Genomic DNA, 14083 nt, shown 5'->3' with positions numbered 1-14083 from the left:
GGGACGAGGACCGAGGATGATCTCCAACCTCTTCCTTTCCCCACCGGGCACACAATAAAGTTGTTCTCTCTCTCTCACTGTGTGCAGTAGCCTGCGATGCGGCCGCCGCCGGTCGCCGTGTGGCGCGGAGGTGCTGGTGCGGGTAGGTCACGGAGGGGCGGCGAGGAGGAACATCCAGGCACCCTAGGTGCGGGGTCGCTGCGCGGCCGGCCAGCGTAATATGGCATAGTCGCACATCCGCAGTTTTAGAATAGGGGAACCGAACGTTTGTGGCCCTTCAAAGGTAGAGGAACCGAAACGCAGCACGCTTGTCCGCGACGAGCTTTAGAAGAACGCCTTCCCCAACAGCTCCAGCCGACTTGGACTGCACAGATTGCCGCGGATGTTGGGAACTTTTGGCTTATCACCGAGGCAGATATTTGGTCGCTGCTACCTCTACAATTGCGAATGAATAGCCTTAAAACAGCTATTCACAACACTATCATCACCTTTCTCGCATGTTGAACCTTAGCTTGTGTTCATTCTTGCGCGCAGGTAGCGCTATCCATCGGCCTCTTGCCCCCGCTCGGCATCGCGATACGAATTCGATCACCTCTTTCAAAATCACCTTGGATGACAATCCCTTGAACAATTGTTCACAGCACTATCATCACTTCTCTTCACGTTTACCTTGCATTTCGCGACTACCTTGATTCTGAGCAGCAGTAAAGAGCAGTTGCTGCGCGGTATGCGCGGTTCGAGCCGTTTCGGGGGCCGTACGGGCATGCACGCCCGGCGAGTGTGCGGAGCGCTTCCGCGTGCAGAAAACGCTGCATGCTTTCCAGCTTGTTTGATTTCTTCTTAAAATGTACCTACTTAGCTAAGATGTCGTCATAGCCAGCAACGTTGATCGGGAAAACAATGAAGTTCAGGAAACCCTGAGCGCTGCAATTCTCTTATAATAATGGATCAGGAACTTTGGGTACCTCCGTATTTCTTTGAGTCCGTCGCTTCGCGTATGAAGCACAGATCACCCCATGACACGGCCCACCCCGACTATTCGTGAACGCAATGTAGTAACCACGGGCACTCGGGTAGGAAATCTCTGGTATCTAGGAGTCGCTTCAGGGAATCTCTAAAAACACAGTACCATCACGGTTAAAAATCGACGCGGGAGCAACTCCGGACAATAAAGATTAATAAAGTGCCGATTACACGCCTGCTTAGTTCGGAACTTCGCCCAGAAAACTGGGGCACAGCGAAGCGGCGGCGCACGTCGCTGGCCGCCTTCCGAATATGACGCTACTTCCGGTCGCTGCCTCTCGGTTTCTCGCTCTTACGGCGATGCGGGAGGAAGCAGTGGGTGGGGTGTATAGGGTCAACATTATCGACGAATGCCGCTGTCCCAGAGCTAAAAATACCGAAAAAAATTTATAGGCATAAACTGACCGATGTAATAATTAAAAAAAGTAGAATTTTACTCGGTTTTAAAGGCGCTTCAGTCGCCCTTTAAGTGACCCTGCAACATTCTTTCAACTTTTTCTAAATCTTAAAAGCTTCCAGAACGCAATTAACCAACACATCCACTACTTACATTAGGGGATCGCTAAGTACCTCAGCCAAAAATTACGGCTTATGTCCATCAATTAACGTAGAAACGTGCTCAAAATGTTTTTTTCTGTCTTTCCCGATGTTGTCGTTCTTCGACCGCTGGAATTACGTCATTAGAGCGGAGTAGTGGCCATTGGCCGGCTTTTCTTAATTTTCAGACAAGAACGTATTTGATAGCTACTTATATAGAAGGCCACAAAAGCAAAGAAACGGCAGGCGTATCTATTGCGACGAGCCAATCCGACAGTGTAGCTCCATGCTGTCAATGAGTGTAGCTGTCGCAGTGCATCCAGCGCCTAAGCCCAACAAGACACCTCATCTGGACAACTTGCTCCCGATATTCCTTACATCTTGTGTGGGTAAGCTGGTAGAACGACTTATGGTGAGATGTCTTCAACCATTTTTTGAGGACAGAGGCCTATTCCCCGATACCATGTACGGGTTCCGGAAAAACCTCAGTACCCACGACATCCGCCTCGGTTTGAAGAAGTCCTGGCGCCGGCCACCCGTCACTCTCCGATGCCCATCTTAGCACTTCACCTAAAAGGTGTCTGATAACGTTTCACACTCAGCTATTCTCTCCCGGCTCAATCAGACTGGATGTGACCATCGCCTCTACGCCTACATTTCTGATTTTCTAACCCAACGCCAGGGTGTTCAAGGTTGGCCATTTCGCGTAGGATCCTTCCTTGGTGATCGAGGCACGCCGCAAGGTTCTGTATTGTCACCCCTTCTCTTCAATCTGGCCTTACTCGACTTGCCTAAACAACTGGATACCATCCCCAAGGTCCATCATTCTCTATAAGCAGATGACATCACCATATGGGCGGATACTGACTCTATAGGAAATATTCAAGCTGCTCTCCAAGAAGCCATGGACATTGTGCAGTCTTGCGCAATGTCAATGGGTCTTGAATGTGCGTACCTCAGAAATCGGAACTAATAATTGTGCGAAAGCACCCGCTATCTCTAAACATTGAACCCATATGCTTGCATTTGGATGGCAAAGACATCAAGCCACGCTTTTGAATCAAAATTCTCGGTCTCAACATACACGCAAATACACGAAACAATCTGACCTCATCAAAACTATTAAAGACATTCATTCAAGTGATGCACATGCTCTGTTGCATCTCTAACCGCCATGGGGGCCTGAAAGATTAAGAGATGGTAAGACTCATTCAGGCACTTCCAATCTCTAGAGTTGCTTTAAAGGTACCTCTGCCTCACCAAAGGAAACTTGGGCTCCCTTGACAGACTCATGCGCAAGGCATTCAAACAAGCATTAGGCCTACCTTAGGTAGGCCTAATGCTTGTTGAACACTTCTACTCAGCGGGTTCTTCAACTGGGGTTTCATAACGCAGTTTCCGAATTAACTGAAGGCCACCTTGCCAGCCAACGTGTACGGCTCACTCAAACACCGGCGGGCCTTGCCTTACTCAAACACCTGCGACTGGCCCGCCCTGCGTCTCCTGCCGCTCTACTTGTCCTCCCCAAGGCTTAGAGGTTTGTTATACGGGTTCGCCCAATACCAACGAACATGCACCCTTATCTCCACCCAGGGAGAAGACGAGAACGGAGTCAAGCCAACGAGAACACCCATGGGAACCGTCCGGGCGTTGCATATACAGACGCTAGCTCGTATCCAAGCGGAAAGCAAGAAGTTGCAACCGTCACCATTAAATCAGTCCTTACAACCTGTGCATTAATACAACATCCACGCAGATTGCTGGGGATCTGGTGATTGCACTCGCACTCATTCATAAGAAGAGCTCGGTCATCTTGTGTCTCAAGCTGCCTGTCCGATCTTCTTGGCGGGGAGGGTGGCCCCACCAACTTTCCTCTTTTTGTCGCAACATCAGCCACAAAGAAATGTCACCCTCATCTGGACACCCGCCAACTGTACATTGACGGGCAATAAATTCGCCCATCAGCAAGCCTGCGCACTCTTCTCCCAGGCCCCTGAGAATAAGCGGAGTCGACACCATTGGTCGCATTTCAGGGCAATACCCAGAATTATCGACTCCACCGACAGAATTTCCCTTAACTTCACTCCAAGCAGGTCAAATCTGACGAAAAGTGTCTTCATCGCACCCAAACAAATACCTTCGTCCATCCAATTCGCTTAAATCACATGTTTCCCACTGGATTTTCAGCCTAATGCCCTTTCTGCTGTAAGCCCAGCACCCTAACCCACATTTTATGAGAGTGTGCACATAACCCCGACCTCCCACCCTTTACTTCCCACCTCCCCCTCCCTGAGCTGTGGGAGAACCTGATTACCAGCGATCACCCGGGTGTCCAGCAACTTTGGCATCTTGGGCATCTGTCGCTCAGTCACCACTTGGATTCCCGGACTAGGGAACCACTCCAACTTTATGGCTCATTAAGCGTCATACTACTACTACTACTACTACTACTACTACTACTACTACTACTACTACTACTACTACTACTGCATTTCTGCCTCCGTGTCTTCACCCAAGGCTTCGACGGGAAGTTGTAAAGCTTCAGGCCTCGCGTGCCCTCCAGACTGTGGCAGTTTTTAACGCAGAAATATACGTCCGCTCTTTTTAATGTGTGGCTGTGGGGTCACCTGACGACATGGTGCCGTCAAATGCGGAAATTTCAACGGGAACGAGGAAAACAAAAGAAAAGTACAAAAACATGCCGTACAGCGAAGGCGGGAATGCGGGAACGAGTGAGTGCCTTCAAGCTGATTATTTCAGCACCCAGACGCCGATACCTGTTCGTGAAACTGCATTGCAGGGTTCGGTTTTCTTTATGAGTTCACATATTTCCTCAATCGGCGTTGAGCTCATTTCCTCCTGGCGTACTGAGCAGGTTTCTCATCGTTCTTCGAGCCGGTGCGCGGCTGGAGGTCAGTCGCGGTCTTCTGCAGTGGCATCGGTGTACGGAAGCCTACCTATTCTCCCATGTGTTTCGCAGTGGACATTCTGGTGGTTGTCTCCTTGAAATGAACTGGCTGTTTTTGCGCTCCTGAGCACAGCTTCCCTCGTTTAGCGCCCCTTTCATGGCCAATATCCCTGAGTGGGTATGGGTCATTCCTCTGGCACCACCACCCCCACCATAAAGAAGAAGAGGACGTGAAATCCGGGGCATCCCGTTTGTCTTTTTCGATGATGTCTTGACGATTTTATATTGCATCGCTGTCCTAGCAGTAGGCGAGTGACGAGGACACAGAATTCTCGGTGAACAGTTGTAGACGCGCCAGCCCATCGCTGGTGCACCACGGAGGTCGCCCGAGAAGAAGACTCCAGACAACCTGGGGTGCCTGTTCGTTGCCAACCGCAACGTTCCCCCTCGCTCTGGTCGTCGCCTCCATGACGGTGACCCCGTTCGGAGAAGGCTACCTCAACGGTGCGGTGGGGGTCATGTTCAATCGAGGGCTGCTGTGCGCCCAGGCCCAGCTTGGCTACGCACTGAGCCTAGTTTTCAGCGGTACGTTCTTCGCGGGCAGAATGCGCGTAACGAAGTCGCTGATTCTGCTTGACCCGTTCCAGCAGCACTACGGGCCCTGGTTCGCTGTTCCACTGTTGGTTCCCGCCATATGCGGGAAGGTCTTCTGGACAATGGCCTTGCTATCCGCGCTCGGCGAAGCGACGGCGGTGATTATCCTCTTCAACGCGATACTGGTCATCGCGGCCTCACCGTGCGTCACCGCTCTTTCCACGTCTCTGGGCAGCCTGTTCTCCGTCTTGTACACCGACGCCTTTCTGATGGCCAGCATCGTCGTCGGCCTGCTCGTCTGCCCCTGCCGTACATTCTGAGCGACAAAGTCATAGGCAGGATCGAGGAACCGTACTCCGACTGGGTGGGCAAGATCGAGGTAAGGGGGGCGACCCAGATCATCGACCAGCTACTCATGACCATTCTCGGCGGGGTCCTGTGGCAGGTGCACTTTCAACGGGTCCTCAGCGCGGATAGCGTCTTCAGCGCCAAGCTCATGTCCTACCTGTCCGCCATCGGCTGCATCAGTCTCGCCCAAATATATCTATAAACGTTGTCTCGCCCTTCCTCCGGTCATCATCGCCGTTGCCAGCAAGAGCGGAAGCTTCTCGGCGACCGGATATCCTGGGCCATTCAACCTCCAGAATAGAGACCACAGGAACGTGCTGGCGTACGCAATGCGTTACTTTACGCCGAGGGTCGTATCCTTTGTGGGGCTCCTGGCCATCACAGCCACCGTCATGTCCTCGGTGGACAATTTAAGTTAAAATTTTGATTATCCTGCCAAATTGTGTTTTGTGACATCTGCCATGGCATCACAAGGAAGGGTCTTCAAGCGGAATTAAATTGTGCCGTCCCGTCTGCAGTGGACTGCAGAGCCTTGTTACCATCAATCCTAGATGTCGCCACCATACTGCTCTGCACCGCTCTTTACCTTTACTTTGTTTTTCACTGTATTTGCATCTTCCTTGGTTTTGTTACCGTACGTACTAATTGTTTCGTAAAACACTGGGTACATCGACAATTAGGGTCATGTAAGGCAATGTCGCTTACACCGATCGGCCAGTGTCGTCTGAGACAACCCCAAAGTGCCGCACTTTTGTGCTGCTATAACAAGCATGGTGCGCGCAGTACCAACAACAGGACTTAGTGGTTCTTCTTTTGTAACTTCCATTGTTTCACCCCGCCATTCTCATTGCTATAAAATGAATACGCATTACACTTAAGCGAAAATAGCTCATTCTGCAAGCTTATAAGCCCTACCTAACTTGCGTTTGCCTTTTCTGGCCTCAGCCAATTGCACGGCTGTGCATATGGTGTCATGTTCTAGTGCAGGAAATGAGCTAGTGGGTCGCATGGCCATTCCCTTTTTGTTTTTTCCAAATTATGTTGCTTATTTCAGTGAAGTTTATGTTTAAAGTCGTGTCAGTATGATTCGATCGAGGCAATCTTTCTGATGAACCAAGCTTGTTTTGTCTGCATGGCCCTTTTAGTGGTTTTCAGTAACCTTCTGTGCACTAATGTGCTTTTCCTGTGTCGTGAAACATGTTTCACCTTATGGTATTTCAGATTTCAGGAAGTACTGCACTTTCAGACCTCATTCTTTATGCCATAGGTTGCTTAGAAATTAGGCTGCCTATTTGTAAATGAATTATTCAGATGCATGGCGAATTTCTGAAGTAAAAGAAAAGCGACAATTGTTATCTTTCTGTACATGTGCTACCTTTTGAAATTTTTCATGTGTAATTTCACTTCTGCTTCAGCTAGTGGAATTTATTGTTAGAAACAGAAGTCATGCATGAAGCTATAAAGAACTTTCATTTGTGGTATTGGAAGTGTATGGTGTACCTTTAGAGTGCTGCTTGATTTTGCCACTGGAAGCTCTTATGTATGAAATTCGTCCAATAAAATGGTTTTGCAAGGTTTTGCACAGAGTTCTAATTGTGCACCTGAGTGGAGGAAAAGCTCCATTGCAATGGAATGTTGAGCTATACCCACATATATTAATCAAACGTGTCCTGAAAAGGACCTACGAGCCCCTTTTTGGAACATCCCAAAAATTTCCTTTCTTTGTTCTACATGGGATGTCAGACCTCCCAGTAAAGTCCTAGTCTGGGACATCCCAGAGAGGTCTATTTTTGTATCACTTGGGATGTTTTTGGAACTTTTGTGGGATGTCCCTGGGAGTTCCCAAACTCCCAGGTGGGACATCCCTAGCACTTACCTAGGATGTATGTGCGTTGTCTGGGTCTTAGCTTTTTTACTGCCAAACGTCTCTTGCACGTGTTCCGCCTGGAATCCGTGCGATTAACTAGCTTTTCAGATTTTGAAAGCCGTAACTGCACCATTTGCATTTCCAGTCATTGCTGCAGTTAACTTTATATGTACGTTCCCAACATGTTGGTAAATTTTTTTTTTCTCTTGGTAAAAAGTTTTTTTGCAAAAGTGACAGCGACGATCCTCATCATTTCCGTCGTTTCCTACAAGTTTTCTTTCCGCATCCAACCGTTCCATTCTGAAGCAGAACGTGCAGTGACCGGGCCGAGTGTCCGCGGCTTTGGGATGGCGACGGCTGCGCCGTCAGGTTGCGGGTCAAGCATGCTAGGGAAACTAGAGAAAACGCGCGCGCACGCACGCACGCACACACACACACACACACACACACACACACACACACACACACACACACACACACACACACAAAACCGGACATGATGTCAAAATTATTGCGTAACTGATGACGTCATTGCAAATAATGACGTCATCAAATAACGTCATTTTCGTGACGTCGCGCGTGTTGACCAATCGGCGTTTCCAGCCATTTCTCCCCCTATACGGATGTCAGTTGCCTTGCTCGGATTGGCGGAAGCTGCGCATCGGCGTACTCCGAGTCGGAGTATCAGAGTGACCACCCGAATACAGCAATTGTCTCACTGATGGCGACCATCCCGTCAGAAAATGCACTGCACGAAAGCCAACAGTACAGGATGGGTTTCCCAAACCGATGATGATGATAAGCCAAGACACATCAAGCGCCTTAAGAAAGAAACGCTTCCAGCGGTTGGAATCGAACCTGGGTCCCTCCCGTTATGAAGCCGATGCATCTATCCGATTGCGCCATTCTGACACGGTCAAAGACCTGCCCTTCAGGGGAGGAATTAACCGACCGTTTCGGCGGGTGAGGATGAGCGCTAGGCGGATGTGACGTCACGTTTGTTCCCAGCGCTCCCGCGCGGTATGTTTACATTTTTCCGAGTGCTGCCTACACGGCGTGCGCGCCGTAGAGACTCAAGTAGCCGCGTTGGACTTTCGCTGTCAACGCAAGTGTGAATGGTTGCCGCCCTGTCAATCGTCGTTCAACAGCTCCAGCGTCTTCTGGCTCTACGGCTGTGCAATCAGCCGTGGGCGTTCAACTGTCCACCATCGGCCGACTCAGGTGAGCGCTCCTTTTTGGCGGGTTTGCAATCAGTTCGCATATCTCCTACTGAAAAGCTCAATTGCTTTCTGCTCGCTGCAGTTATATTAGCGACGTTTACGAAATTCTTAACGGCGCGTTCTAACCGTCTTGCGTCATTGTCACTGTTTATGCTGCTCTGTTCGCCTCTGTCGGCGATCGCGAGCTGTTGACGGTTTGTTGCACGCCGCAGAAACTCGCTCGCATGCAAACCCGTCTCGCCCATGGCGTAATTCTTTGTCTCTTCTTTAATGTGGCGTCACTAAAATCACTTGTTAGCCTCGAGGCTTTTTCTAGACAACGTGCCTTGTGCTAACCGTGTTGTAACGAAAATGAACTTGCAGTACGATCTATTGGTGAAGATAGGAGCGTGACAGGACGCTGTTGGGAAGGTTTTCGTGTGTGCGTGTGGTTCGTGAGGGCGTTGTAACACACTGCTTTAGCCTGTTGCACTCGTTACTGCATCCAGCACTTTTGCTTGCCAGGAGTGCCTGCCAAGGGATGCTGACTTCGTTATGTGTTTTCATCTTTAATAGTGAGGCCAGTCGGCGTTCAATAACCAATGGAATTCAGCGGGAACGACCCGGATAACGCAGGGCGGGCAAGAGCACTGCTTGTGTGGTCTTCTCTGTCGTTTGACCTTTTTTTACTCATCCTAGACTGTTTATTTACTGCTGCCTGAACGGTGTTTCATTCCTCATGTTCCATTTCTTTCTCTTGCAGCATCTCTTGACTGCAGTCACGGTACCCCTAGCCTGCCTGCAGCACTCATCCTGCCATTCCAGTGGGAACTAATGTTCGCAGGCCACTTGTCACAACCTAACGGGTTCCCGCACTTGCCTGGCTTGTAATTGATGGTATACTTTAGATCCACCATTGCGTTCTCACTCTGCGTACATTTCAAGTGAGGGTTTACAGTAACACGGCAGTTGATAGCCATGAAGACAGCAGCGTGTGTACTGGAAATCAAACTCAGTTATTTAGGCCAATGTCAATACCACCCTGGTCTACGTATCCATTCCAGCCTGACATTTTCAAGCACAAGTTTTTCAGTAAGTAGTGAAACAATGAAGAGGTAGGGATAGCTTATGCACTGCTTATTTACTACCTTTATTTTTTTACTGTTGAAAATGTATGGACGATGCTATATGTACCACCTAGTGAAGTCCCACCAGAAATTGTTATATGAACTATCGATATCGCGCAATCTATGAGGCAGGCTGGCGTGACCTTCGTGCAAACGGCATCGTACGTGGTTTCCGTCACGACAAAGTTTGCACTGTAGTCTTGGATGTGTAATGGGTTATGGCTGACCACAGGGCTGTTTACGGCGCCTTTCACATTCCAGTGGAGGCAGGCACAGAAATTACGTGGTCGGCCAGGACAGAATACATGGTGTTGGTCAACACCGTAGATATACCGTGCCTTGGCTGCCCACGTCATTTTTTTTTTTACTTTTGAGTTTTGTGTAAGCAAGTATGTATCTAGTGCCCCTATGCTGTCTATCCTTGGGTTTTGTAAACCCTCTAAATAATATCACACGGTAGCTTTATTCATCTTCATGAGATTTCTGAGGTGCCAGATTGCTCAGATCTCTCATGGTCTCCTGTGGCTGCAGGGATGTACAATGTCTGGGGTTCGATTCCTGGCTGCCGAGGCTGCATTGAATTTACAAAGCCAAAAAAATTACCTTTTGTACGCGATGTCTTGGTTTACGCTGAAGATCCTCGAGTGAGAGGTCTACTACGCTGCCCTGTGCCTCATAGTGCGAAGTGCCTTCAGTTTTACTCGATTATGCAGCAGTCAATTAATGCCTGCTCATGCAAACTCTTGAGTGCAAACGGGAGAAGGTGCACCTACCTTGCCTTGAGCTGCTAGACCAAGTTGGCTTTTTCACACGACGTCTAAGCTGTGCGAGAAAGCCATACAAGGCTAAGAATGTTGTAAAATACACCTTTTATGTGAAGCAGCTCATCCATAGCATTTAAAAAAAAAGCTTAAAGGAGCCATGAAGACAAAACACAAGTTTTTGTTATTCGAAAGATTTCGTGTTTATAGGGCCCCCAGCGCTTGTCCGCATGCAAACGGTGCTTTATTCACTGAGAAATTAGTTAATGCAAGCTAAAATTTTGATTTTCCCACTAAATGCGTTTTCGTGGTCTGCAATGACATCACAGGGCCTTGTTTACCGTTAGTGAACCTAGATGACACCACCACACCGCGGCAAGCCATTTTCTGCCCTTGGTTTGTTTGTGAACGTATTTGTACCTGGCTTGTTTTGTTCATGGAGACAATCGTTTCGTGAAACATGGTGCTCCCTCGACAAATACGGTCATGCAAGACATCATCACTTGCGTCAATCGGCCAATGTCGTCTGAAACAATCCCAAAGCCCCGCAGTCCTGTGCAGCTAGACCAAGCATAGTGCAACAGCAGTACGCATCGGTACTTCTATGTTTACGTGTGCTTTCGTAACCTCCACTGTTTGTCCCACCATTCTTAGTGCTTTAAAAAGAATGTGCCCTCAATTTAAGCGCAAATAGCTCGTTCTGCAAGCTTATTATAAGCTCTGCCTAATTTGCGTTTGCCTTTGCCGCTCTCCGCCAATCGCAGGGCTGTCTGGTATGACATCATAGGTTCTGTTGCGAAAAATGAGCTAGTGGGTCACATGGCCATTCCCCTTTTTCCTAATTATGTAGCTTATTTGAGCAAAGTTTACGGTAAAAGTGGTGTCAGTATGATTTTAACGAGACAATCTTTTGAATGAACCAAACTTGTGTTTTCTCTTCATGGCTCCTTTAAGGCACATTATTTTGCAATGCAATCATTAAACGTTTTACACCCTCCTACCACCCTGCTTTTATTGTTAATAAACGCGCTTTGTATTGTAGACACAGGAAAATGAAGCAGGAAGACTTATAGATATTTTTTTCAGCTGCACAGTGTCCCAGGCTATGCACCTGATGTAATGCTGTTTCTTCATCACGGTTTGCATTGTGTTTTGAAACAGTTTGTTACCAAGATCCAAAGACTCAGTTGGAGATTTCATGTCATGAATGATACAAAAAGATCATCTGTAGAAGCAATGCCCATCTTATTCTTGTCATTTTGTAGTTTATGAGAGCTGCTGCATCCAAGCATTGTATGGTATATTTATGAACTAGAAAATACATGGAAAAGGCAGTCTCTAAGCTGGAGGAAAACTGTCGAGTAGCATCTGCATTTAGTTTAAATAGTTGCCCAACTGCTGGGCAACCGCTACTAGTTTTATGCCATGTGAACTCTTAGGCGGTTACATGTTGATAAAAAAATTACGTGCTATCTTCAGTCATTCACTGCAACTCGTTTGTGCTCATGGGGAGCATTCGAGTGTGATGCTTAGCATGACAAAAATCAGAACACGCCTAATCAGTTGGACTCAAGCTATACCTGATCATGATGCGTCTACTTCTGAATGCTTAAATACCTGGTCATATATGAAAAACGGCCAACTTAACAAGCTGAAGGAAAGGAAGCAGCCCCACCCCTTCACCGTAAAATAAAAAGAATGTTTGCTGGTAATTAAAAATAGGTCTGCATCCAAAAGGTCCAAGGGACAAGGGAGGCTGTTGTTTCTTACGCATTCAAGAATACATCAATGCTGTTATTGTTTTACAATATAAAGTGAATTTTTTTACACTACTTCCTCGGCTTCAGTTGGTGTTGTCCTTTCTGGGTGACCTATGAGACCAAAGGTACAATGTAATTAACAGCACGGCAATACTGGTTGTAAACGTGATACAGAAAGAGCACAAAAATATCCATGGCAAAACTCAGGACTTCTGTTGTGTTGTTTTTAACTATAATTATTAGTTAATTTTGTTTCGTCCTATGGCACGATTCAATTCTTGGAACCAGCTTTCCTGCGAAACTTATTGAGCACATTTTTCATACCAGGCAATATTATGTGCAATGGCTGCACAACACTTTCTGCCTGAATATAAATGTGGCCAAAAAATGTCTTTGTTATTTTGAAGCAGGCAGTTTTCATTGCCAGTCAGACAAAATGGGGCCAGATGCCATCTGTGCAGAACCGCATGTGACCGCACCATGGGAAGTGTTGTCCAGTTTTTTGCAAATCACTTGTTAGCCCTACGGGAACCACAGGCACGTCTAGTGACCGCCATAATCTTTTTCTCAGCCATATAAATTGACGTGAGCCTTTCTCGTCCTTATTTAAAACAGATTTCCTTTTTTATTGTTTGAACCCTTTTTACAGTAAGCGCTATTTTTTTTTGTAGAGAAAAGGAACTGCCACCTAAAGAAATCCACCTCTGTTTCGAAAATGATATGCTCAAGATTAGTATCATACTACACAATGAGAACATATGAATGTTAAAATGTAAAAAATTAGCCATATACACAAATAACTTATGAAGTGTGCCTCTAGGCAAATTGGTTTTCAATACATAAACAAAGGAGTGCTTCAAAAAGAAAGAATGGTCTGTTTCACCACAACCTAAAATGTTGTTTTGGCTCTGAAGAAGATTAAGTACACTATTTATATGGTACTAGGAAATGTCTAAGCAGCATTCCTGACTCGTCCAGTCTTTCTCCGAGCATTACTGACAGTTTCTCTCTTGTTGATCGAAGGAAGAAGTGAAACGCGCTGAAAGCATCAAATCTGCATTCGCACCGTTCAGTTGCATGGTCTGGTTCATTAACAAGGAACCACACGACGTACAGACATGCTCGCACGTCAGCTCAGAGTTGTGTATCGAGAAAGTCTGGGTGAGCTAGAGAAGCTGTTGAGGAAATATAAGCTTGCCAGTCGACACAGGTGTTGTACTTAAACATCAGTAAAGCAAGCATTATGGGCTAAACCAACGATGCCAGAAATAGCTACATTCATACTGGGCAAGTGTTCGAACCACTGTGGTGGGTTGACGCCGCGATCATAAAGTTGCCCCGCCAGCTTGACAGCCCTGGCGCGAATTTTGTGTGTCAGTCCAGCCCACAATTGAAGACTTCCACGTTATTATTGTGATTTGTGGCAGCCAGATTGCTGGGATCAGCCCATGGATGATCGGTCAGAAGCAGTGACAAGCAGCCATGTTGACCCTCCGAATGCTTGAAAGTACGTGAACACATATAAAAAAGTGTTTCTGGCTGCACCTAGATAACGCTATATTGGTGTTGGGTATAGCAAAATCTGGTGGGACTGTGGGACTTCACTACGTAGTACATATAGCATCGTCCAAAATTTATAATAGGTTACATCAATACTTTTTCACACTTATAGGTTTTGATCATGGAGTATCCACAAGCTCGAATCCACACATTGAAAACTGGGAACTTTTTACTGCAAAGCAGTACATGTCTAACCCCCCCAGTTTTCATTCCGGTGTCATCGATTTACTCAGCGCTGCTCCGGGGTTCCTCCTCACCACCGCTCACCCCTCTTTCACAACTATTTTCCCCCTCGCCTTTGCCGATGCCCCTTTGGCAAGTTACACAGTCGGCAGCTAACAGCGGTGGTGCGGTTATCAGATGATTGCGAAAAATAAACAGAAGCAGGGACTGGCGTAA

General features: G+C 47.3%; 1 pseudogene; it reads left to right on the top strand.

Moving 5' to 3' along the window:
• The first annotated feature begins 4935 nt into the window (after nt 1-4935).
• Nucleotides 4936-5382, top strand: LOC144168353 (high-affinity choline transporter 1 pseudogene; annotated as a pseudogene).
• Nucleotides 5383-14083: the final 8701 nt, after the last annotated feature.

The sequence above is a fragment of the Haemaphysalis longicornis genome, unplaced genomic scaffold, assembly GCF_048455015.1.
Source record: "Haemaphysalis longicornis isolate Haplotype H1 unplaced genomic scaffold, Haemaphysalis longicornis Haplotype H1 scaffold_2, whole genome shotgun sequence".
Classification (NCBI taxonomy): domain Eukaryota; kingdom Metazoa; phylum Arthropoda; class Arachnida; order Ixodida; family Ixodidae; genus Haemaphysalis; species Haemaphysalis longicornis.
The sequence above is the reverse complement of the archived record's forward strand: the minus strand, read 5'-3'. Positions and strand labels throughout refer to the sequence as shown.